At 40.8% G+C, this 23,978-nt stretch overlaps 1 protein-coding gene across 1 annotated transcript in view; it reads right to left on the minus strand.

The window, feature by feature from the left end:
* Positions 1-23,978, minus strand: part of PACRG (parkin coregulated) — a 515,648-nt gene that overhangs the window by 146,624 nt on the left and 345,046 nt on the right. The gene's annotated exons all lie outside the window — the stretch shown is intronic.

Raw genomic sequence — 23,978 nt, forward strand, 5'->3', positions numbered from 1 at the left:
AATAGCCACTTACTGTCACCAAATATTATTTCCTCTTTCTTTCACTAATTAGTTATAGATGAAGTAGTACTTGGACGTTTCATAATGTTAAACGCACAATATTTTACTTAATTAAAATAGGCAATTTAGAAAAATAATTGGCAATTGCTAAAACGCCTAATGAGGATGACAATTGAACTGAAAGCATTCTTTCATCACAAACTGGTACTTAAATATAAAGTTCTGTGCACAGCTGGAAAGTGCCACCGTAAAGGGCATTTATGTTCAGTAGCTATCATTAAAGCAAACAAACCAAAATTAAAGGAAAAGAGAAAAGCAGTTAATTTTAGAAGAAATATTTGCCGGTAGATTTTAAGGGCTCAAAAGTATAAATGACTTCCTAAGCACTTATTAGGAAGAATATTGTTATATAACATATCTGTAAATTTCTAACACCTTGATTTCATTTGATACCTTATCCTAGAATTACAGTTGTGAATACTTAAGTTCAGTTAAATATGATATGTATATCATGTCTCTTGGACCAAAGGGTGAGTTTTTGTGGGTAAACTCCAATTATATTCATGCTTTTCAAAGTAAAGTCATTCATGGGACTGAATGCATGCCCAACGAGGCTGATTTTTAAAAAAAGGTAACAGAATTGTATCTGGAATAAGCAAACCATACCTTTTGCACATTTTCCTTTTTAGGAAAGCAATAAATGCCTGTCTGAAATACCATACAACACAGCACAGACATGTGCTAATTTGCAGGAACACCAAAGAAAAACACATCCTTTGGAAGGTTTATTTGTTCAGTGGGAGGGCTGTCTTTTTCAGATCTGGAACAAAACCCTGCGGATACGGATCAGAACATACTCAGACGTCGTTATGTGTGTGTTGGTGGGGAGGGAGGGCGGGAGGGCATGCCATTCTACACTATGGAATTTGCTATCACATTTTCTCCCTGGTAACACATTAAAAAAAAAAAAAAAGATTTAAACAACAGTCTAAAGAGCAAGGAATTAAAAAAAAACCTCAGGACAATAAATGTTTTATTCTAGCGGAGTACAATGGTGATATTTTAGCTGCAGCAAACAACTTCTTCAAAATAAAGATTCTTTATATCCTTTTGCAAACAAACATGCAAAATATTTATCAAATTGCAGTTATGTTAAAGGATATTGAGCATTTTTCAGTTTTCATGTCTTTTTGGGATGCCGAATTTTTTAAAAAAAATCCGTATATTATTTATTTAGGCTTTCTCATAGAAAGTAAAGGAATGTGGTATATTCAAATCTTAAATAAGATATTTTACTTTTAAAATCATAATTTTAATAGAAGATCTGAAATTGGTTTTAAAGTTTCGGGGGCAGAACAAACACCCGAAACCAATACTGATATAATCTAAGCCCAGCACAGAAACATCCTTGGTCATGATTTTCACTAAATTTACAATTAAAAAAATTAACTCAGCCAATATTTATTTATGACCTACCATGTAGGAATTTGCTGAGCTAATTAATTTAAAGTCTACGGAATCTTAAGGTGGAGGAGTCCAGATTCCAGCAGTCAGGGAGGTCACTACCAAGCAGACAAAATGATAATATACTGTTTGTTATAAGTGTTGGAGTAAAATCATGACTGAAGTGGGGCGCCTGGGGCTCAGTTGGTTAAGCATCCGACTTCAGCTCAGGTCATGATCTCCTGGTTTGCGGGTTCCAGCCCCACATCGGGCTCTGTGCTGACAGCTCAGAGCCCGGAGCCTGTGTGTCCCTCTCTCTCTGCCACCACCTCTTCCCACTCATTCTCTCTCTCTCTCTCTTAAAAAATAAATAAACATTAAAAAATTTTCAAAAAATGTCATCACTTCAAGTGCTAGCAGGAACACAGAGGGAGTAAATAATTCTCTTAGTTTTACCCTTTCTGGGGATGAGAGATGGGTGATGTGAGCCTGAGTTACTCTGTGAAGAAGGTGATATTGAGTTGACCTTGAAGTATGCCTGTTGGGGTACAGGGAGAAGATGTTCTTGGCAGAGAAGGCAAGGAGAGGGAGGCATGAGGGCAGAGGGCACAGAGGGTCAAAAGACTGGCAAGGAAGACGGAGCCAGATCGTGAGGCCTGCTGAATGTCCTACTCAGGACTGGCCAGTGATAATGCTGACTCTCTTCTAGCTCTGACCCAGCCCCTGGCACATGTCCTCAGCAGGGGTGAAGTTAATTTATTTAATGCTCCCAACAATCCTTTGAGGCAGTTACTATTATTGTTCCCATTGTATAGGTGGTAAACGGAGGCACAGAGAGATTGAGTAATTTATCTGATGTTGCAAAGGGGGTGGCAGGCTGCAGTGCCTGCAAGATGGTGGGCGAGTCTGGAATCCCGAATGGTTTGAATGACACTGTCAGATTGTGGGTCCAGGGCCAGGGAGGTGAAGGCCGGTAGCAGGAAAGCCAGTTAGAAGACCACTGAAATAGGCGGGTAACAGGGAGGGATTGAACCAAAGCATAACTAGAACGAGACTCAGGGCAAATGAAAGTTTTCATAGTTTAAAATTTTATAACCCGTGGAGAGTGGGGAGTCCCAGGGAGGGTGGGGTCTGATGTCCCTGCATCTTCCAGAGAAATGGAAACGAGGCAGAGTTTTCTGCTAGGGCCCAGGTGGAAACGCATGAGAGGGAACATCTTGGACAGGTTGGGACAGGTGCCTGCCTGGCGGGCGGGCAGGAGGTGTGGAACCTTCTAGAACTCCAGTGGATCTGGGCGTCATCAGCGGCTTGATGGATGTCAATGCCTACAGGGCAGAGTGAGGGAGGAGGCCAACCCGGTGAGGGAGCAGAGCAAGAGCAGACAGGAGGGCAGAATCAGGCGGCCAGACACCCGGGACAGCGAGGATGATGAGCTCAGGGATGAGCTAGAAGTTTCAGGGTGTCAAGGAGCCGCAGGGTCGGGGAAGGCCCGGACCTGGAGTCTGGGAGCAAGCTGGCAGCTGGGTGCACTGTGAGGGAAGTTGTAGGAAAACAGTCAGTTCCAGGTGGGACGAAACGCAATGGCAAGTGAACATTGGGGTTTCCTAAGAAGACTGGTTTCAAGAAGTTCATCAGGGAAGGCTTGCTGGCTTTTCACTGGTTAGGTTTTTGGAACAGAGACTTGCAGGGGTGCGGACGGGTCCGGGGCTAGGAGAGCCGCAGGGCGTGAGCCCGCAGGACGAACCAGCTGCCTCTGATGCCAGAGCAGAGGGGGAGCGGGGCGGGGGGGGGGGGGGTGGCCCAGGGGCCTGTGGGCCAAGGGGGAAGGAAGCCAACGGCTGGTGGGGGCCGGAGATCAGTCCTTCAGGCAGATCTGGTCACCAGTTACACCGCTTCCTCCCGCGCAGCTTGGCAGCTTCCAATATGACATCAGGGACATTTTTTTCCTGCCAGAGATTTTCCACAAAACACTCGTTCACGTCTACGGGAACACCGCATGATGCCTGACGGTTTGCGCAGCAGCCGGTTAGGGCTTGGTGCCCGATCTGTTATCTTTGTATCGGTGGTTCTGGAATGTCTAATTCCAGTCGCACAGACAGACCAAACCCATGCGAGGATAAAACACTTTCAGCGTTAGCAGTGGCCTAGAGTTCTCTGTGCTCTGAGGCCTTTGAGGGTCTATCTCAAACACAAATCACATGCAAAGCCGAAACCAAATAGAAACGAATTAAAGGGAAGGTGGCTACTTTGCAGAGCAGAGCAGCACCGCTGGAATTTATTTTCTCTATTCTGAATGTCACACCGTGTTTAAATATTGGGTATGCCGCCTTGCTGTTTGAGCCTTTAGAGGAATGTGTGGGTTTTGAGGTGTTATTGCCCTATTCTTCCAGAAAGTGCTGTGCCCTAAAGAGAAAGGTGGTGGGCTTAGATACAACTTTTTGGCCAGAAAAGAAATATATATCTATTTTAATGTGCATTTATTTTTGAGATAGAGAGAGAGAGAAAGCACACAAGCAGGGAAGGGCAGAGAGAAGGGGACAGAAAGAATCCCAAGCAGGCTCCACACTTGTCAGCACAGAGCCTGACGTGGGGCTCAAACCCCGGAACTGTGCGATCACGACCTGGGCCGAAATCAAGAGCCAGACACTCAACTGACTGAGCCCCCCAGGTGCCCCGAGAAGAAATATTTTCTATGTGAGATGCTGACAAGCCCCTGATGGCCTGATTTAACTTGCACACATTATAGCCCATGCTCAGCATAAGGCTTTTTAATGGAAATTTTGCATTGGACCTGTCCTTAATATATTAATTTTAATAACTTATATAACGTAAGAAAAATTTAAAATATTCACAAAGTGCATGATCTATGACAGACACTGTCCTAAGTACAGCGGAAAGGCACAAAGGTGACTGACAACAGAAAATGCCTTCAATAAAAACTGCCTCCTAGTGGCCACAGACAGCCAAAACACTCAGGTTGCTAACAGGCCACATTCAAAACAAAACAAAACAAAAACCATCTGATAGGAATAACACCCCTCATGCTGTAATAGTCTATGATTTAGTACAAATTTCTAACGTTTCTGCAGGTGGACAGTAATGAGATATTATCCCCTCTCTTTTGGTACATTTTCTGCTTAATTTCACATTTTTGGTGGTAACAAGCAAGCAATGAACGTAACCAAATCGCTTCCATGTAAAAGACATTGCATTGGGCATCACAGAGGACAAAAGACACATAAAATGCTTCAGAAGCAGGCAGTGACGAGTCTTCAATGCAGGGGTGAGTCCTTTTCTACTGCTGTTCCAGTGGAGGGGTGTGTGGCTGGGCCTTGAGGGGCTCTGAGGGTTTTATCCGGCAGGCAGGGTGATGGTGCCCTGAGGCTGGTAAGTGTATGGACCAGTGTGGAGAACAAACATTTAGTGTGAGAGGACAGCGTGGGAGAACAATTTTCTTTTTTAATGTTTATTTACTTTTAAGAGATAAAGAGAGAGACGGAGCATGGGCAGGGGAGGGGCAGAGAGAGAGAGGGAGACAGAATCCAAAGCAGGCTCCAGGCTCTGAGCTGTCAGCACAGAGCCGGATGATGCGGGGCTCGAACTCACGGATTGCAAGATCATGACCTGAGCTGAAGTCGGACACTTACTGACTCAGCCACCCGGTGCCCCTGGGAGAATGATTTTGAAATTATGCTACGATAGGCCTCTAATGATACTCTAAATATTTTTTATTTCCTTTTGATAATCTGCAAGAGAGAAAACTCTTGTGTTTTTCTTGTGGTCACACTCACGATGCTTCTGACATGAGTACCGTCCCCTCCCAGCATGTGGATGTGTTCACCCACCTGGAAGCTGCCCAAACCAGGTACTTTAGGGGTTTATGGAGGCTCCCTCACAGAGGCATGATCAATTATTAACTCAATCTCTAGTTGCTATCTTCTCCCTGGAGATTGTGGGGGGCATTGGGGCTGAAGGTTCCAAGCTTCTTGGTCTTTCTGGTGATTGGCCCCATCCTGAAGCTACTCAGGACCCCATTAAGAGTAGCCTCGTTACAACAAAAGGCTCTCCTGTAGCCCAGGAAATTACGAGTGTTTTGGAAACTCTGTCAGGAACTGGGGGGCAGGGACCTATAGATATATTATTGCACAGGGACAGGTGGTACTTATTGATGATTTTCAAATAAGGGGGAAAGACGATAAAAGCTGAGTTTTAGGGAGATTAGATGTCTGAAGCATAGGAGGTAGACATGGAGGAAGGTTGGTCCGTAGAGTTTTCGGAAAATGTTGCAGTGGGAATGGAAAAGAGTGACTTAAGAGACAATGGGAAGAAGTGCCATATGCATCCCAATTGGGTGGGAAGTGCTCTCTCTATTCCTTACTACATTTAAGATACCAGCATAGCAACCAAACCTCTCTGAGTCTGTTTACTCATCTCTAAATTGGGCATACCAACACTGCCTATCTATATAATGAGATCGTCACGAGGATTAAAGAAGTAAAGTGTGGAGAAAATAAACATACCACTAACGTCCTATAAAATACAAAAGTTTCATGTTTCTCTATTCAGGAAATATACAGGTGTGCTTAAATATTATATCAAGCAGTGTATCCATTTGTGATATTCATAGTCCTTCCTTCTACTTGGGTCTTAAGCACTCCTATAATTCTATACATTGAGTTGTGTTGAGTTCAGTATGTGAACTCACATCAAACAGACATGGATCCTAACCCTGCAGGCAAACGAAGGAAGACAATACGCTCCCCAGTGATTGTCCTGGGAGTGAGGACCAAGCTCCCCAAGTGCAAGCGATGTTCAGAAGAGAATTACGTTCCACAGGCTGACAGCAGGGGAGACACTTAATCTCCCCCACCTCCCCATATGCTGTACTTTGACCACATGTAAGATGCCATAATATTGTGTACACATTCGGAAGGATATTGTGAAAATGAATGGAATATTATCCCCAAAGCAATTAGACATGTTTGGACAAAAGCCGTTATGAGAAAAATTCAAGTGTATCATTTCTGAAGAGGCGTTTTAAAAACAGGTTAGTCTGTAAGGCAAACACAAGAACAGATTGGGCTTAAAACATGTTTTCAGACCTTTTGTGGATTGAGGTTGAACACCTTATGTAAACAGGAACCATTCAGAACTACCATTATGAAAAACTAATAGAGAGACACGGAAAGCAGCTATGTGATTCACCTGTGAGTAGAGAAGGTGCCCTAACAAGATGCAACAAAATATAATATATGAGGTCAGGATTTTCCAGAAGAAAGTAGAGATTTTCCTTTCCTTCAGACAATATGTTACACATATGGCAAGTTTCTTAGCTTGATAAACATCTACCAGTAGATAACTTCGAAACAGATGGCAGTCTCACGACTTTGCTTTATTAATTTCCATGCCATTAGACTGAATAATTCACAATTCAGATGATCCGCTCAAATTCTGCCTTGGGAAATCAATGGAATGCATCAGGGTAAGTGACCAAGCGTAGGAACGAAACTATCCCAGTCTCCTTTGGTAAGTGATGATTCTGTTTCGGTCCGGGTATGCTGGGAAGGACCAGGTCTTGGGATTGCCACAAAGAGGGTCAACTGTGGATGGCATCTCCTGGTCACCGACGGGCGCCACACACAGATTTGCAAAAGGAAGAAGGGGAAGGAGAAGAAACCTGCGAATGATGATCTGGTAGAGAAGGATTTTTTGACTTCACAGAAATTTCAGAGTATCTGCATGCTTAAAGGAGTCAGAAAACTAAACAGAAGGGAGGGGGAAAAAAACCAGTAAAAGGAAAAGCAGTAAAATGTAACTGTTATTTATGTAAGGTTGAAATTCAGTAATTTAAGGTTTTTACCACCAGAGAATTAATGCACATTAAAAAGGTTAACATTACAAAGTGAAGACGGAGTGCAAGCTGCCCTCTTTCTCCATCGTCTTGCCCTGCTGGACAAGCTCTCCCGCCTCATCACCAGCAGGTGTCAGGATCTTCTGTGCACAGCGTCCAATGCCAGGCCAGGGCCTTGTGCTAATGTTGCTAAGTGGCCTCTCACAGAAAACGGAACCCAGCAACCCAAATTACCATGCCCTTTCTCCCGTCAGTTTCTTTCTGCATCCCACACAAGCGTATTCAGATTCTTCTTGGGACCGCAGGTTTGGGGGATGGATTAACAATTCAAGGAGGGTGTCAACTTCGGCACTTTATATTTCCTGTTGTGGGTCGTCCTGTGCATTGTAAGATGTGGGGCCCCGTCCCCAGTCTCTACCCACTGCATGTCAGTGCTGTCCTCTGCCCTCATCGGTGGCAATGAATAATGTCCCCAGACATTTTTAAGTGTGTCCTGGGAAGGAAAATCCCGGTTAAAAACCAGTGCTACTAATAATTGTGAAAAGTCAGTCAGTGCTGCTTCTGGACACAAGGTAGTGACACATGGGATTTACAGTCCATGGGAGATGTAGGCAGATAATGTAGACAGCATGGCTAAGCTTCTTCTACAAGGCAACAACAAATAATGCTGGCACAGTTCCTGGCATCATGAGAAATGTCAATTTTAGCTCACAAATCACTTTCAAACACATTGCCTCATCCAATCCCTTATATATACATATACTATATATGTAATATATAGTATATACATGTTATATTTAATTGTATTTAATATATGTGGGAGAAGTATATAATCTCCAGTTTTTGGATTAAAAGAACCAAGGCTCAGAATGTCGAGTAATTTATCCCAGATCATACAGTAAAATACATGAATACCAGACTCAAACGCAGGCCTCCAGACTCCAGATTCTGGGTTGTTTTTACAAACTGTCTCTCATGGAAGGCGGGGAGGGCTGGTGGTCACCAAGCCAGAAACCCTTGATGCGGCCTCAAAGCTCAGAGGTGATAGGAAGCACGGATTCCCTTTCAATTTCAGCAGGATGCAGAGGGGAGGAGGGAAGGAGGCCGGCAGGGTCTCCACGCTCTGCACCTGGGTCAGATCAACTCATCAGATGTCTGACCTGTCCCTCATCTTATTGCCTCGAATTCACTAAACCAACGAGGTGCAGGGACATAAATATTTACATTCATGTTTTCTTTTGACATCACCCTTTAACACTTTTATTTTTGTGTTTTTATTATACAAATGTTAGCTCAGTAATTTATATATTATAATGCATATTACATCTGACATTATTACTGCTATATATTATTACAGTAAGGCACATAATGTATAATGCATATTATATGTATGTTGTGTATTTATTTTATATGCACAGATTTTATTTAACCGATGGAGTGCATGATCAATCAAAAGATTTATCTATTTTTTTTAAAATTTTTTTTAACGTTTCTATTTATTTTTGAGACAGAGAGAGACAGAGCATGAATGGGGGAGGGTCAGAGAGAGAGGGAGACACAGAATCTGAAACAGGCTCCAGGCTCTGAGCTGTCAGCACGGAGCCCGATGCGGGGCTCGAACTCACGGACCGCGAGATCATGACCTGAGCCGAAGTCGGACGCTTAACCGACTGAGCCACCCAGGTGCCCCCAATCAAAAGATTTAAAAGATATCTTTCTTTAAAAATTTTTTTAAATGTTTATTTATTTTTGAGAGAGAGAGACAGACAGACAGACTGAATGCGAGCAGGGGAGGGGCAGAGAGAGAGAGGGAGACACAGAATCGGAAGCAGGCTCCAGGCTCCCAGCTGTCAGCATAGAGCCTGACGCGGGGCTTGAACTCATGAACCGTGAGATCATGACCTGAGCCGAAGTCCCCGCTTAACTGACTGAGCCACCCAGGTGCCCCTAAAAGCTACTTTTTCCGAAAAAAGAAAAAAGCAATTAGTTACTAGAAATGTCCCCTCACAAATCTCCATCCACTTAACCTCAGCAAGCCCCAGAGTGCCCTCCGCCTTTCCTCCCTCTCTCTGTGTTCCCTGCCTTCCGTGGTGGTAGCTCTCAGGTGGGAAGTCACCTTGCTCTCCCTCACCTCCACTCGGAGAGGGCACTGGTTGGTTCCTCCTCCATAGATCCTTTCACTCTGCCCCTACCCTGCCCCCCTGTCCTCAGTCCTCAGCCTCCAGGGCCAGTCCCACAGCTCAGCCCCACTTCTCACTCTATAAGCAGGTGTGATGCTGTTGCTGTGCTGGCTGCCCACGGCTTCCGGGCCGGGCCGACTGGGCATCAGGGGGCCCCAGGCTTCTTTACCAAAGTAAGGAGCCTCCTTTCTCTTCCTGGTTTGCTAAGACTCTTCATCATGAGTACGTGTTGAGGTATTTTTCCCCCCTTAAAACACACACACACACACACACACACACACACATTTTTATTTTGGAATAACTGTAGATTTTCAGGGAAGATACAAGACAGTACAGACAGTTCTCAGCCAGTTTCCCCGATGGTTAACACCTTTCGTTGCCATCTTACTTAGGTCGAAACTAAGAAACCAACGCTGATCTGTTACTATTGACTTCGCGGTAGATTTTATATGTATTTCACCAGTTTGTCCATGGATGTCTATTGTATTCCAGGATCCCATCAGGAGATGACACTGACTTATCACCATCTCCAAAGTCTCCTCAGCCCAAGACAAATTCTTAGTCTTTCCTTGTTTTTCCATCATCTGAATTGACCAGATGTTTTACAGAATTTCCTCAATTTAGATTTCTCATGGTTTTCTCACCATTAATGTTTTTACAGAAGTACCCTTCTCAAAACATCGTATCAGGGGGATGAGTATGACATTTAACAAATACCTTTTCTACATGTCAAAATATTTTTTCCCTTTTAATTAGTTACTATGTTAAGTTATATTAACAGATGTTCTGGTGTTGAACCAGGCTTCCATTCCAAGGATAACCCTACTTGGTCATAATGTATTATTAGTTTTTTGACTTAACAACATGTTATTTGGGATTTTTACATTTATTTTTCCTACATAAAGACTGGTCTGGGGGCCTCTGACTTCGGCTCAGGTCATGATCTTGCAGTTCGTGGGTTTGAGCCCCGCGTCGGGCTCTGTGCTGACAGCTCGGAGCCTGGAGTCTGCTTCGGATTCTGTGTCTCCCTTTCTCTCTGTCCCTCCCCCGCTTGTGCTCTGTGTTTCTCTCTCTCTCAAAAATTAATAAAAACATTTTTTAAACAATTTTAAAAGAAGACTGGTTTGTAATTTTCTTTCTTGGACTAACTTTTGTAATCTTGCTATCAAGAGTAACTGCATCTTCTTCAATTACCTTTTCAGTTCTCTGAGAGAATTTGTATGAGAAAAAGGGATAATCTTTGAAAATTTAGAAAAAATTACACAGTGGGCTGGGTTATATTTTCTGTTTTTTGGGGGGCAGCTTTTGATGACCTTCAGTTTCTTTACTGTTTGTTGGTTTATTCAGGGTTTCTGATTTTTTTTGACTGATTTAGGTAATTTATATTTCTCAAGATTATTCTTTTCAATTAAGTTTCAAATAATTAGCATAAATTTGTTTACAACATATTAATGACAGAATTTCCACTATACTCCCCTCTTTATTCCTCTTATTGTTTATTTGTATCTTTTTTTTCCCCTGTGCCCTTATGGTGAAAATTTGTCTATTAGCTATTTCAAGAACTAGGTTTTGATCTTACAGATCTTCTCTGTTTCTTTGATATCAACTTAATTTTTCTCTTTTCTTTTTTTCTGTTTTTATTTCGTTTACTCCATTCTTTTTCTGATTCTTAGATTGAATGGCTTACATTTATTTTCAATCTCTTTACCTTTAACTTATGAATTATGAATTCATTTGCAGCACTATCTTTTAAATTGTATTATACCTAGAGAATATAGTTTCCATAAGATAGATTCTTTGGAATTTGTTGAGATTTAATAATTCTTCATGATCAATGTTGCAAATGTTCTATTTGCAATAGAATAGAATAGAATAGAATAGAATAGAATAGAATAGAATAGAATAGAATCTATACATTCTAGAAAAGAATGTATATTTTCTATGTTGGGTGTAGAAATCTGACCTATATGTCAAAACTCACCTTAAAGCACACTATATAAACCCATAATTATATTGTCAATTTATCTTCAACAAAGGAGGAAAGAATATGTAATGGGAAAAAGATAGTGTCTTCAATAAACGGTGTTGGGAAAACTGGACAGCTACATGCAAAAGAGCGAAACTGGACCACTTTCTTACACCATACACAAAAATAAACTAAGAATGGATTAAAGACCTAAATGTGAGATCTGAAACCATAAAAATGCTAGAAGAGAGCACAGGAAGAAATGTCTCTGACATCGGTCATAGCAACATTTTTTTAGATATGTCACCTGAGGCAAGAGAAATAAAATCAAAACTAAACTATTGGGATTACATCAAAATAAAAAGTTTCTGCACAGCAAAGCAAACAATCAATAAAACTAAAACGCAACCTCCTGAATGAGAGAAGGTATTTACATATATGATAAAAGGCTAGTATCCAAAAATATGTAAAGAACTGATACAATTCAACACCCAAAAAACAAGTAATCCAACTGAAAATGGGCAGAAGACATGAACAGATATTTCTCCAAAGAAGACTTCCAGAAGGCCAACAGACACATGAGATGCTCACCGTCACTCATCATCAAGGAGATATAAGCCAAAACTACAATGAGATATCACCTCACGGTGGTCAGAATGTCCAAAATCAAAAACACAAGAAACAACAAGTGTTGTTAAGGATGTGGAGCAATAAAATATATATATATATATATATATATATAATTCAGCAATAAAAAAATAATGAAATCTTGCCATTTGCAACAACATAGATGGGGCTAGAGTGTATAATGCTAAGCAAAATAAGTCAGTCAGAGAAAGACAAACACCACACGATTTCACTTATACATGGAATTTAAGAAACAAAACAAATTAGCAGAGAGAGAGAGAGAGAGAGAGAGAGAGAGAGAGAGAAAGAGACTAAAAAAAAGACTCTAAATTATAGAAAACAAACTGATGGTTACCAGAGGGGAGGTGGGTGGGGGGATGGGTGAAATAGGGGATACAGTTAGGAGTACACTTATTCTGATAAGCACCGAGTAATGTATACAACTGTGGACTCACTACAGGGTACACCTGAAAGTAATATAACACTGTATACTAACTATACTGAAATGAAAATTAAAAAAAAACAATACAAAACAAAAAACCTGTGTCTTCAATATTTTTTGGACTATTTGATGTATTAGTTTGTTAGAAGTATAACCTCCTACATAATGAATTTGTCAAATTTTCTTATAATCCTGTTAACTTTTGCTCTTTATACTTCAGATTACATTGTGAGGTCAATATAAGATCATGATTTTTATGCCACTTTGTTGGATTGTGCTTCTTATTATCATATGTCTCTCCTTTCTCTATTAATATTATTTTTGGCCTGATAACACTATTGCTACATAAGCTTTCCTCAGCTTAACATTAGCCTGGCTTATGTATTTTCCATCTCCATGCTTTTTTGCAAATCTTTCAGCATGATTTATGTATGGAAAACCCAGATTCAGTATGTTTATCCTTCTCCCAAATAAAATAAAACTTTAGCTGAGGATCAAATATTCCAGTATTCTGCCATCATTGTCTAGAATTTTAGTTTAGTTTTTTTTTTTTTTTAACCTTTTTTAAAGCAGCCAATAGTTAATGAATCTTACCAGCATTTTGTCAATTTGGGGACTTGCCCTCATATCTGATCTCTCAGTTTCAGCTTTGGGTTTGTTGTTGCTGATGTACTTCCTTTAACAGTAATTTTTTCTAGAATTGAGTTGGAAAGTCTTTTAATCTTTGTATGTCTTTGTTTCTTCCCTCACTCTTGAATGATACGTTAGCTGTGTATAAAATTTTCGGTAGTCAGTTTTATTTTTTCTTGGTGAGTCTGAGATACTGCTCCATTTTTGTGTATCTCTCATTGCTGGTAATCGACTCTCGACCCAATTGTTGCTTTGTGGCAATCTGTCCTTTCTCTCCGGTGTCCGACGTAATGTTTTCTGTAATGTTTGCCAGTTTTGTCATGGTGTGCCCAGGTTTCAACTCACTAGTCTCTTCAGTGTTCTGGGTTAAAATTCATCGATGTTCTGAGGTTTTGCGTTGTATTTAGCCAATGTTTATAACTTGTTCTTCTTAATATCCCAGTGTTCTTGTTTCATCTTTTCTAGTCTTTTTTAAAAAAGAACTTCTTTCTACATTTTATGTGATTGTCTTGTTTATTTTTTTCATACACCCAGAACATACTTCAGTCCCTCTCATACTATTATATAAATTTAGAATAATCTGGAATGACACATGTTCTAGTAGTTTGTTTTGTTGGTTGTCTTCTTTAGCATTCGATGTCTTCATGTGTTAAGGAATTTTTACTTTCTGGCTTATTTTAAGTGGAAAGGATTTTTTCCACTTATCACACTCTTTTTCAGTCTGTACTCCCTTCTGTCTAGAAGTTGTCTTTACTCAACGAACCGGTCCAGATCAGGCAACAGGTGGCAGCAGATTTTAGTAGCAAAATACTCCAATCTAGCCTCTCACTCTGAGCATCAAGCCTGGTCCTGATCTCCATCCTACAGGGAGACTGTTACCATTCCTTATGACCACACAGGAGCCAGGCTCCCAGCCACTACTGCCTGCTCTGTGGATGGCGTCTCAGGAGGCCTGTGGCTGTAGGCCCATTTCTTGCCTACGATTTCTTTGCTGTTTCTGGTCTAAGGTGATAAGATGTTAATGTGGGCCCAGGTCTGACTTCCTTGAATTCTCTCCGTGTATGGTTTCTCCATCACCGCCATGTCTTTTGTGTCTCGCATGCATTTGGGTGCAGCGGGGTGTAAGTGAGTACAGCCGTCATGATAAGAGTTGATAAAGCATTCTAAGTGTGGTACTGATAGTCTCCAGAGGGAGTGGCCACCCTGGACTGCTCTGGCTGGGAAGCTTTCCAGAAGAGAATGTCACAGATCTGGTCTTAGCGGGACAGATAGTATTTAGAAAAGAGGAAAGCGTCGGGTACTGCAGAGAGAAGCAACAAAGAAGAGAGGCACCGTGAGGCAAGAAAACTAAGCAGAGGGGCTAGTTAGCCACCAAATCTGGCTACGATGGATGCTCTATAAAGAAATTAGTAAAAGACAAGCTTGGAAAAATTGCGGTGGCCAGAGGATGGACATACCAGATTTCTAGACTAAGAGATTTAGACAAAAAGTGATGCAGAGACACTGCAATCGTTGCATAGAAAAACCGAAGAGCTATTATTGATTGACAAGTTATTTTTGCCAAGCCCTGTGCTACGCGCTTTATGTAAATTATCTCATGTGAGCCCCAAGCAACACTATGAAATGGATACTTTTATTGCACACATTTAATAGGTAAGCAAAATTATTTTAGAGAGATTAAACAATTTGCTGGAAATCACATAGATAGTATAGCAGGCTGAATAATGATCCGAAGGGCATGAGTCCCTAATTCCTGGAACCTGTGAATGTTACTTTGTGAGGAAAAAGAATCTTTGCAAATGTGATTAAGGATTCTGGCAAAGGGAGATGATCCTGGATTATTCAAGGAACGTTAGGTCCAATCACAAGTGTCCTTGTAAGAAGGAAGCAGAGAGGAAATGTAATGCATATGGAAATGTAATACATACAATGTGAAGACAGAGGCAGAGACCAGAAGGATGTAGCCACGAGCAGAGGACTGTCAGCAGCCACCAGAAGCTGGAAGAGGCGAGGAGCTTCCCTGAGAGCCTCACAAAGGAGCAGGGCCCCTGCCGACAACTGGATTTCAGCCCAGTGAAACTGACGTTGGTCTTCTGTCTTCCAGGACTGTGAGAGAATGCATTCTGTTGTTCTGAGCCACCAAGTTCGTGGTCATTTCTAGTAGCAGCCACAGGATGGTAATGCCGGTGGTAGAAGGGAAAGTCAGCATATGACCGACCAGCCATTGTGACTCTCATGTTTTCACCAATCCTTTAGGAAAAAAAACACTGACTTCGGATGATTATCCTAGAAATGATGCACAGAATTGAACGAAGCAAGATAAAGCCGGACCTGGAAGATCGTTCAGGAGGCTACGACAATCACCCAAGTACAACCAGGTATTTGAATTGTAACGTACATTTCTGCTAAATCGTTATTCCGCGATACAATTAACAGGTGGGAATAAAGAAGAAATGCTCTAGTGTTAATTACTTTCCTAGGAGACTGCTTATCACACTGATAAGGTATTTCATTTTTGGGTAGACTTGTCAAATAGTCAGCCATGGCTGTAAATAGGCATTTTCATTTATTCTTCAGGAGCCCATTCATGACCTTTGTTCTGATTCTCAAGTTAGAAAAACTTTCAAATCCAAAACGAGGTGTCAAACAAGATAATATTTAAATTGCTTTATAATTCAGGTAAGTACCATGTGCAGTTTATAATGTGTAATTATAAAAACATTAGTGTCAAATGGATGGCAGATATGAAATTTATTTTAGGTTGGCAGCGTTCGGCACTTGGGTATGCTAATTCCTGCGGCTTCCCTGACAGGCTCTGCATCGTCATATATCAGTCATTCTGGGCACAGGGCCTCTGCAGCCGGCCTGCAGGCAAGATCCGGGTCCTCAGGCCGGAGAAGTCATTTTAGCTGAGCCATCGTTTCCTCACCTACCAAGTGGTAAAACACCATGCACCTTTGAGGGTCCTGGTGGGAAGGGAAGAGATCGTTTGGAATCGCGAAGAAAGCACAGCAGACACTGGGCCAGGAAGTCAGGCACTCGGTTTGGATACAGACTCCGATTTACCAACAACGTGATCCCAGTAGTTTCTCCATCTGTGAAATTTGTTTCCACCTCTTACTTTTGTTGGGGAGATTAAGCGAGTCTACTCATATAAAGCATCTGGAACATTGTGGGCACTTTGTATACGTTTTGTTACTATTTCTAGGAGGGGAAGACCAACATGGGACTTACAACACAATCTGAGATCCCGTTTCTACAGAAGACCTGATGGGGTGAGGAGGATGGGGTGAAGGGATCCGAGAGCTCTCTCTGGTAGAGCTCTCTCTGGCATTTGTTGCACGTGGCATCTTTGGACTGCCCTTTGAACTGATGGGATTTTTTTGAGGATCTTGATGAATTAATTCAACACTGCCTTGGAGTAAGATTGAATCCATTGTGTTTAGGATACTAGAGGAATAAAATAAGCAGAACAGGGGGAGGTTTTGGAATATATTCAAAAAGGGAAACTATATTACAGTCAATGCACATATTGTAGGCCGTAGATAGTGATGGAATTAAAATCCATCTCCAAAGTCTGTGTGGCATTGCAAAGAATTGGGAGACTCACAAATAAGGCATAAGTAGGTACCCTAAAAAAGAGCTCGTTAAACAACTGTGATTTCAGTGGGGCTGACAGACAACCGCCTTATTTCACAGTTCAGTACTATTGCTGGTTTCAAAACTATCATGAAATCTCTGTGCTTACTTTTTTCATCTCAAAATAGTTCAAGTAAAAAATGCCCTCCTTTTGCATTTAGAAACATGTCTGTGAACAGTACTGCTTCTACTATTCATCTTTTGAAATAGCAATGCATCCAAAGTCTTTATATTTGAGTAATTTAATAGGTATAACTCAGTATCCTTCTATGTTTTTAGCATATTTAGAATCCACTTTAAATGAAAACAAAACAGAAACATTTCCAGTCTATTCAAGATATTTTAATTCATTGCATATGATTCTCTATAAAAAATATTTCACTGAATAATTTATTCAAAATGTATAGATTGGCATAAAACAGATTTCACATTAGTTCACCCAGTAATCCCTAAATTGGCAAAAAAATCAAAGTGTTGTACAAAAGTTTCAGTTATAACTATGTAAATGTAAGATATTATGTTATGGAGGAAATGTAAGGATTGTAGTAAAAAGCCAACTATTTTAAAAAAAATTTCTAAACTAATCAACATAGTCCAAAATCATTATGGAAGAAGATTTTAAAACATGAATGAAGTACAAAAAGAGCTAAACCAATAGAGAGAGGTAATTTGCTTGTGAATAGGAAGATTCAGTCCCTTAAACATGTCAATTTCTCACAAATTATTCTATAGCACATTCAAAGCAATTCTAAAAAATAATCTCAGCAAGGGTTTTCAGTGGATCCTGACAAGCTGATCCTCAAATTCAAATAGAAGCACACAAGGAATCAAGAACAGGTCAGATGATTTTGGAGAAGTAGGTTATAAGCTACAGTAGTTAAAACGAGAGAGAGGAAACATGCATGTGTAAAGGGAAATGTCATAAATGGTCAAGGCCATGGAACAAATCAATGGGTGGGGATGGGACATTCAATAAATGATAGTTGGGCAATCACATTCCCATATTCCACCATTCAAAAACAACTCGAAATGGATTAAAGATCAAAATCTTTAATGTGAGAAACAAACCCCTGAATCTTTAGAAAAAAATTATACAAGAATGTATCTGTGGGCTCAGGGAGGGGAGAGTTATCTTAATCAAGATCAAAATTTGAAACCACAGAGAGAGGATAAATGAGCTTGCTTACATTAAAGTTATAATCTAGAAATTAGTGTGAAAATTACACTGAAGTCTGGAACTGCATACAGCCAACGAGCAGTATCCATAAATAAATAAATATAACAGATTGATAAGAAAGAAACAACCCAACACACACAAAAAATGATGAAAGCATTAAATAGGCAATTTGTAGAAGATAAACTGGATTAGCTAATATAAGAAAGGATGCTTGACCTCACTAGTCATTAGGGAAATGCAAATTGAAAGATACCATCTCACACCTGTTTGTTCAGCAAAAATTAAAGTGTTTGACATTTCTAAGTGTCAGTCTCCATGTGAAGGGATGTGTCTCTAGTATTTTACCCCTGTACGTGTAAATTGGAAACCCTCTGCTAATATGTGGAAGAGTTAAAGACGCAATGCTCACAACTCTCAGGTAAGCATTTCTACCTCTAGATATAGATCCTAAAAAACTCTAGCTTATGTAAACCAAGAGAGATGTGGAAGATTTCCTGGATCATTGTTTAAAATTAGAAAACGTTAGAAACATTTTAAATGACAATCAATAAAATGAATAAGCTGGGGTGTATTTATGCAATGTACCCTCTTCAGTAATTAAAATGGATGAACTAGAATCCCACATAGCAGCACAGATCTCAAAATAATAACGATACGCAAGGAAGCATGTTGCAGAATGGTACATACACTTTTATGCCGTCTATAAAACATGAAAACACACGAAAAACATATTGTTTGTGGTATGGATATATGTACTTGCAATATAAAAACATGCAGATAAGTGACAAATAGTGATTTCAGAAAACCTCTGAGGAGAGAGGAGGGGGAATGTAATTAGAGGCAGGGGTCCCAGGTGGCACCAATGTTCTCTGAAATATGTTTCCCCTTTTCCCCTTAAAATCTTGTGAAGCAAATATGGAAAACCATTAGGATTCGACCAAATTGACTCATGGGTACACAGGTATTTATGTACCAGCCTCTATGTTTTTGTGGATGTTTGAAATATATAAAATCAAATATTAATTTATTATTATTTTTAGTCACATGGTGACAAAGAGAATGCTTTAGTATAAGTCCGGGAATTGAAGTTTCCCCCCTTATTTTAGAACATCCGACATTAGGATGTGCTATAAAATCCAGATGTACATGAAGAGAGTATTCTTTTTTCCCTCTTAAAGCTACTACAAACCAATGGTATGTCCTACAATTCTTGGTGCTTTGGACTTTCGTGTGGGTCTATGTTATCATGATCTCCGTCTCTATGCTCTTTAGTATACAGATGGGTTTATGAATCGGGTAATTTGACTGCTTTAAGCTATCAGTCCCTCTTTCCCAAAGCCCTGGAGGCGATTCTGTACAGAAGGGCTGGGTTCATGGGTTTGCAGCCTCTGCAGTTGCATGGGACCCGGTGCTCAGAAGGACCCTGTGCTTGGTTTAATGGCTGTGATTGTCATCATGAACGTCTCAGTAACACTATCTTGGAGTCGGTGTTCTGTGATTGAGGGGATGGGACGATGGAGCACGCTTGTGTGCAGAGGAGACGGGAGGAAATGTGTCCTCCTGCCCCTGTTGCTGCCCATTCTCAGGAAGCGTGTGTGGTGTCAGGTGGGATCAGGACTCTGGTGAACCCGCCGTGTATGTGGGTCCACGTGAGCGTGTGACATCCATGACTGACTGAGCACTTGCAGCCTTGGGAGGCCAGGCTTTCTGGTTTCAACCAAAACTTGCTCTGAATGCAGAAAGGAAGCAGGGTCATTCTGAGAAACACTAGTGACCGAAGAACATTGTTGTCATGTCTGTTCCTACTCCTGTTAGTTTCCCGTGTTAGCCAGCAACTTTAGTGGAAGACAGTGACACAGAGCCGCAGGGAAAGGCAGGGGATCATGTAACCCCTTTCCCTTTGGTCCTTCCTTATCCATTAGTGAACTGAAGGCAGAGTGTTTGTAGAATACGGGTATAGTAGGAGGTGAAATAAAAAAAAACAGTGGAATTAGTTTTGTGCAACATTTCCACTGTGTTTGCAAGAACAAAATACACATGCATATACGAGCAATACAATACACTGAAATTGTGTAATTTCAGTGATTTCACATATAAGTTAGATGTTTTCATGTTTGCAATTAACATTGGAATTGGACAATATAAGGATGAATGGTAAGATTCGTGCCAATAATGAAAAATTTTCATTTCTTTTTAATTAGAATAGCATTAAAATGTACATTAAAAAAAAACACCCTCAGACAGAGAGAGAGTGGGGGGGGGGGGAGGTGTGCAGGGGAGGGGAGAAACACCGTGGAAGAAAGGAAAAAGTTATATCTTCATTAGTAGCACTCCTTTTCTGCCTTTGGAACAATGTTCATTTTCACTAGACCCCACAAATTATGTAGCCGGCCCTGCTCTATGAGCAAGCCATCAGCATCCCTCTGCCAGCGGCAGACCCTTAGTGGATAGGCTTGAAGAGGAATGTGTCTCTCAAGGCAAAAGGAAGCAGGGAGACCAAGCTGGACAATACGCTCCTCCCTGAGGCTTTTCAAATTACATATACCCCATAAATGATCTGCTTCTGGTTTAGAAACAAATGTGAAGGAAACTACTTTTGCTTGGGAACTACACACACGAAAATCAGTTAATTCTTCCCATCTTCCGTAATGAACACCAAGTATACATTTTTCTTTTTGCAGAAAAATACATTTTTCTTTTTGCAGGTTGATAATGGCTGGATTATAGTGACTGTCAGTGTTAACCAGTGGCCTCATGAGCCTAGTCATCTGGAAAGAGTCATCTGGAGAAGGGTGTACAAGAGGGTTTAAGACCAGATCCATTCACTAACATCCATTTCCTCTCCTATGTGAGTGCTTGGTGGACTACATTTCCCAGACTCCTGTGTAGCGAGGTGTGGTCATGTGACTAATTCTAGCCAATGAAAATTAGTGTAAGTGATATGTACCACATCCGGATCTGGGCTATTCAACCCCTTGTATATTCTTCTCCAGATGACTCTTTCCAGATGACTAGGCTCATGAGGCCACTGGTTAACACTGACAGTCACTATAATCCAGCCATTATCAACTGCATGGACCAGAGGACACCTCTTCTTCCCATTTCATCTGGACAGAACCAGCACTGGTCCATTAACCTAAAAAATAAGTAACTGTGCTGTTTCTTCAGCCACTGAATTTTAGGGGTACATTCTGTTACTTAGCTAGCTTAACCTAACACACTCACCATAAATGTATGGACAAAAGCAGCCAGGCAAAATTACCCAGAAATTACTTACCTTAATTCTCATTTCCTTTCTTTTTCACTAATTCTAGGGAACAACTTTTAAAATGCTATTTTCCTAGTGCACATCCAGCTGATATTATTTGAAGTCCACTTGGAAGTGAAATAAAGCTTTTGCTCTCACTCCCAAGGATCCAAACTGATATTAAAAATAATTGAGAATTATTTAGGTGTTTTCTTCGGGACTTAATAAATGACATTAAGAGCCTAGAAATAATTTATCAGTTGAGTATAGCTCTTGCCAAGGAGATGTTGGGGTGTGTGGTGACAGAAGTCTCAGGGTCTCTTTCTGGCTCTGCTAATCACTTGCTTATAACTTTCAATGTCTAGTTTCTGTCTCTAAGGGGTACTGTTGTCGGCTTCACTGGATTACTGTAAGGCTGTTAACCACGAGGCACATGCAAACTGCTTAAAGAGTCTTAGAGGAAAAGTAATATAGAAAGAATAACATTCGAGTTGTTTTAATTTAAATAGAAGTTGGGTTTCAAGGGAAATTTGTTCTCATCCACCTTTTAAAAATTTTTTTATTAAAACTAAAAGAAAACTTTTTTAATGTTTACTTATTTTTGAGAGAGAGAGAAAGGGAGAGAGAGAAAGGGGGGGGGCAGGGCACAAGTTGGGGAGGGGCAGAGAGAGAGGGAGACACAGAATCCGAAGCAGGCTCCAGGCTCAGAGCTGTCAGCATAGAGCCCGACACAGGGCTTGAACGCACAAACTGGGAGATCATGACCTGAGCAGAAGTTGGTAGCTTAACCGACTGAGCCACCCAGGCGCCCCTAAAATTTTTTTAATGTTTATTTATTTTTGAGACAGAGAGAGACAGACCATGAGTGGGGTAGGGGTAGACAGAGAAGGAGACACAGAATCCAAAGTAGGCTCTAGGCTCTCAGCTGTCAGCACAGAGCCCCATGCGGGGCTTGAACCCACGAAACATCAGATCATGACCTGAGCCAAAGTCAGACACTTAACAGACTGAGCCACCCAGGCGCCCCTGTTCTCATTCACTTTACAAATAACGATTCTCAGTATTTAGATTCTTCTTTTCCTTGCAAGCGATCATTCTATTGTGCTAAGACTAGAAGATTGGCTCTGTTGTTTGAATAGGCAATTGATTAAATTTATTGATGAGCACTTTCAAAGGAATGCTATTAAAATAGCCATTTTTAATAAAATATACCTTTATCAGATTTCTAATAAGTAGCATAAATAAAACCAGCCATACCTGTGAAAACAAATTAAACACTTTATCTTAAATAAATCTTATTTTGAAACTCTTAGAAATTTAACTTCATTAGTATATTAAAAATTAATATACAGTAAAATAATATTATAATGTATTACTCATATTTAGCTAGACAAACCAAATCATGTCTTTCTGAAATAACATTACATGCAATAAAAGCTGGATAGAAATGACTAGACAGTAATCTGAATAGGAGTCTGTGTATTTACGTTTGGATCTTTTTTTAAATTATTTTTGAGAGAGTGAGAGAGTATGAGCAGGGGAGGGGGCAGAGGAAAAGAGAGAGAATCTTAAGATCCCAATGTTTGGACATTTTAAGATACAATCGATGCAATGCATAAAAATAATAAATTAAAATATTCAACAAGCTTATTGAGCACACACATGGACAAAGTAGTGTAGCAGGGATTATGCAAGGGAATTAAAAGACTTTCAAGATATAAGTAAAACTTCACACTTGGGTAGAATTTTATACATCTAATAACACACTCACTTTATTTATGGTATTTGATGCCCATGACATTTGTGAGGCAAGAAGGGTGGGGGTACCTCCGTTTCATAGCTGAGGGTACTCACCATTCAATACCCACTCTATTAGTTTCCTACAGCCGCCATAAAAATGTACTGGAAACTTGGCGGCTTAAAACAACTATTTATTGCCTCACAGTCCAAAATCGAGGTGTCGGCTGGGCTACGCTCTCTCTGAAGATCTCAGGGAAGAATCTGTTTTATGCTTCTTTCCAGATTATTCTGGTGTTGCCAGGAACCCTTGGCATTCCCTTGTCTGTGGGAATATCGCTCTAAGCTCTGCCTCTGTTCTCACATGGGGTTCTGCCTCCTGGTTGTGACTGTTTCTGTGTGTTTTCTCTTACTTCTAAGACACCAGTCATATTGGATTAAGGGCGAATTCTTCTCCAGGTATCAGATCATCTTAACTATTTATGTCTGTACAACCCTGTTTCCAAATAAGTTCACATTCTGAGGTTCCAGGAAGGATCTTAATTTCAGGGGACACTATTTGACCCAGTATGGCAGGTCGTACAATGTTTCTGGTTGAGCAACGTTTTCCTTACTGAATCCCATCCAGGTCCGAACAGAATTCCAGGCACAGGACCCACTGCACAAAGGTGTGGTGAAGGGATGGAGGGCGTGTTGTACTGAGCGTGGCTTGTGGGTGAGGGGAGGGCATCAGTGGTGGGAGTTGATGCTGAAAAGGCCACTGAGCCTCAAGTGGGAAAATCCTTGGAAACCACCTGATAAAGTTTTGACGTTATCATCGGGGGGTCATTGCCAGGTTTTGACAGAAAAATGTTGGAGATGGTGAGGTGTGTACAACAGGAGTTAGGCACTTGTTGAGGTAGTCGAGAGTAAAGGTGACAAGCATTCAAAATAGAGCGTCAGAAGAGGAAGTCACAAAACAGAAGAGAGACGAATGACAAGGGAAAAGGAAAAGGGGCAAATATCAGCTATCAACTTAATCTGAAGGTGAAGAGAAAAG

Source organism: Herpailurus yagouaroundi, unplaced genomic scaffold (genome assembly GCF_014898765.1).
Source record: "Herpailurus yagouaroundi ecotype Mexico unplaced genomic scaffold, PumYag 198, whole genome shotgun sequence".
Lineage (NCBI taxonomy): Eukaryota > Metazoa > Chordata > Mammalia > Carnivora > Felidae > Herpailurus > Herpailurus yagouaroundi.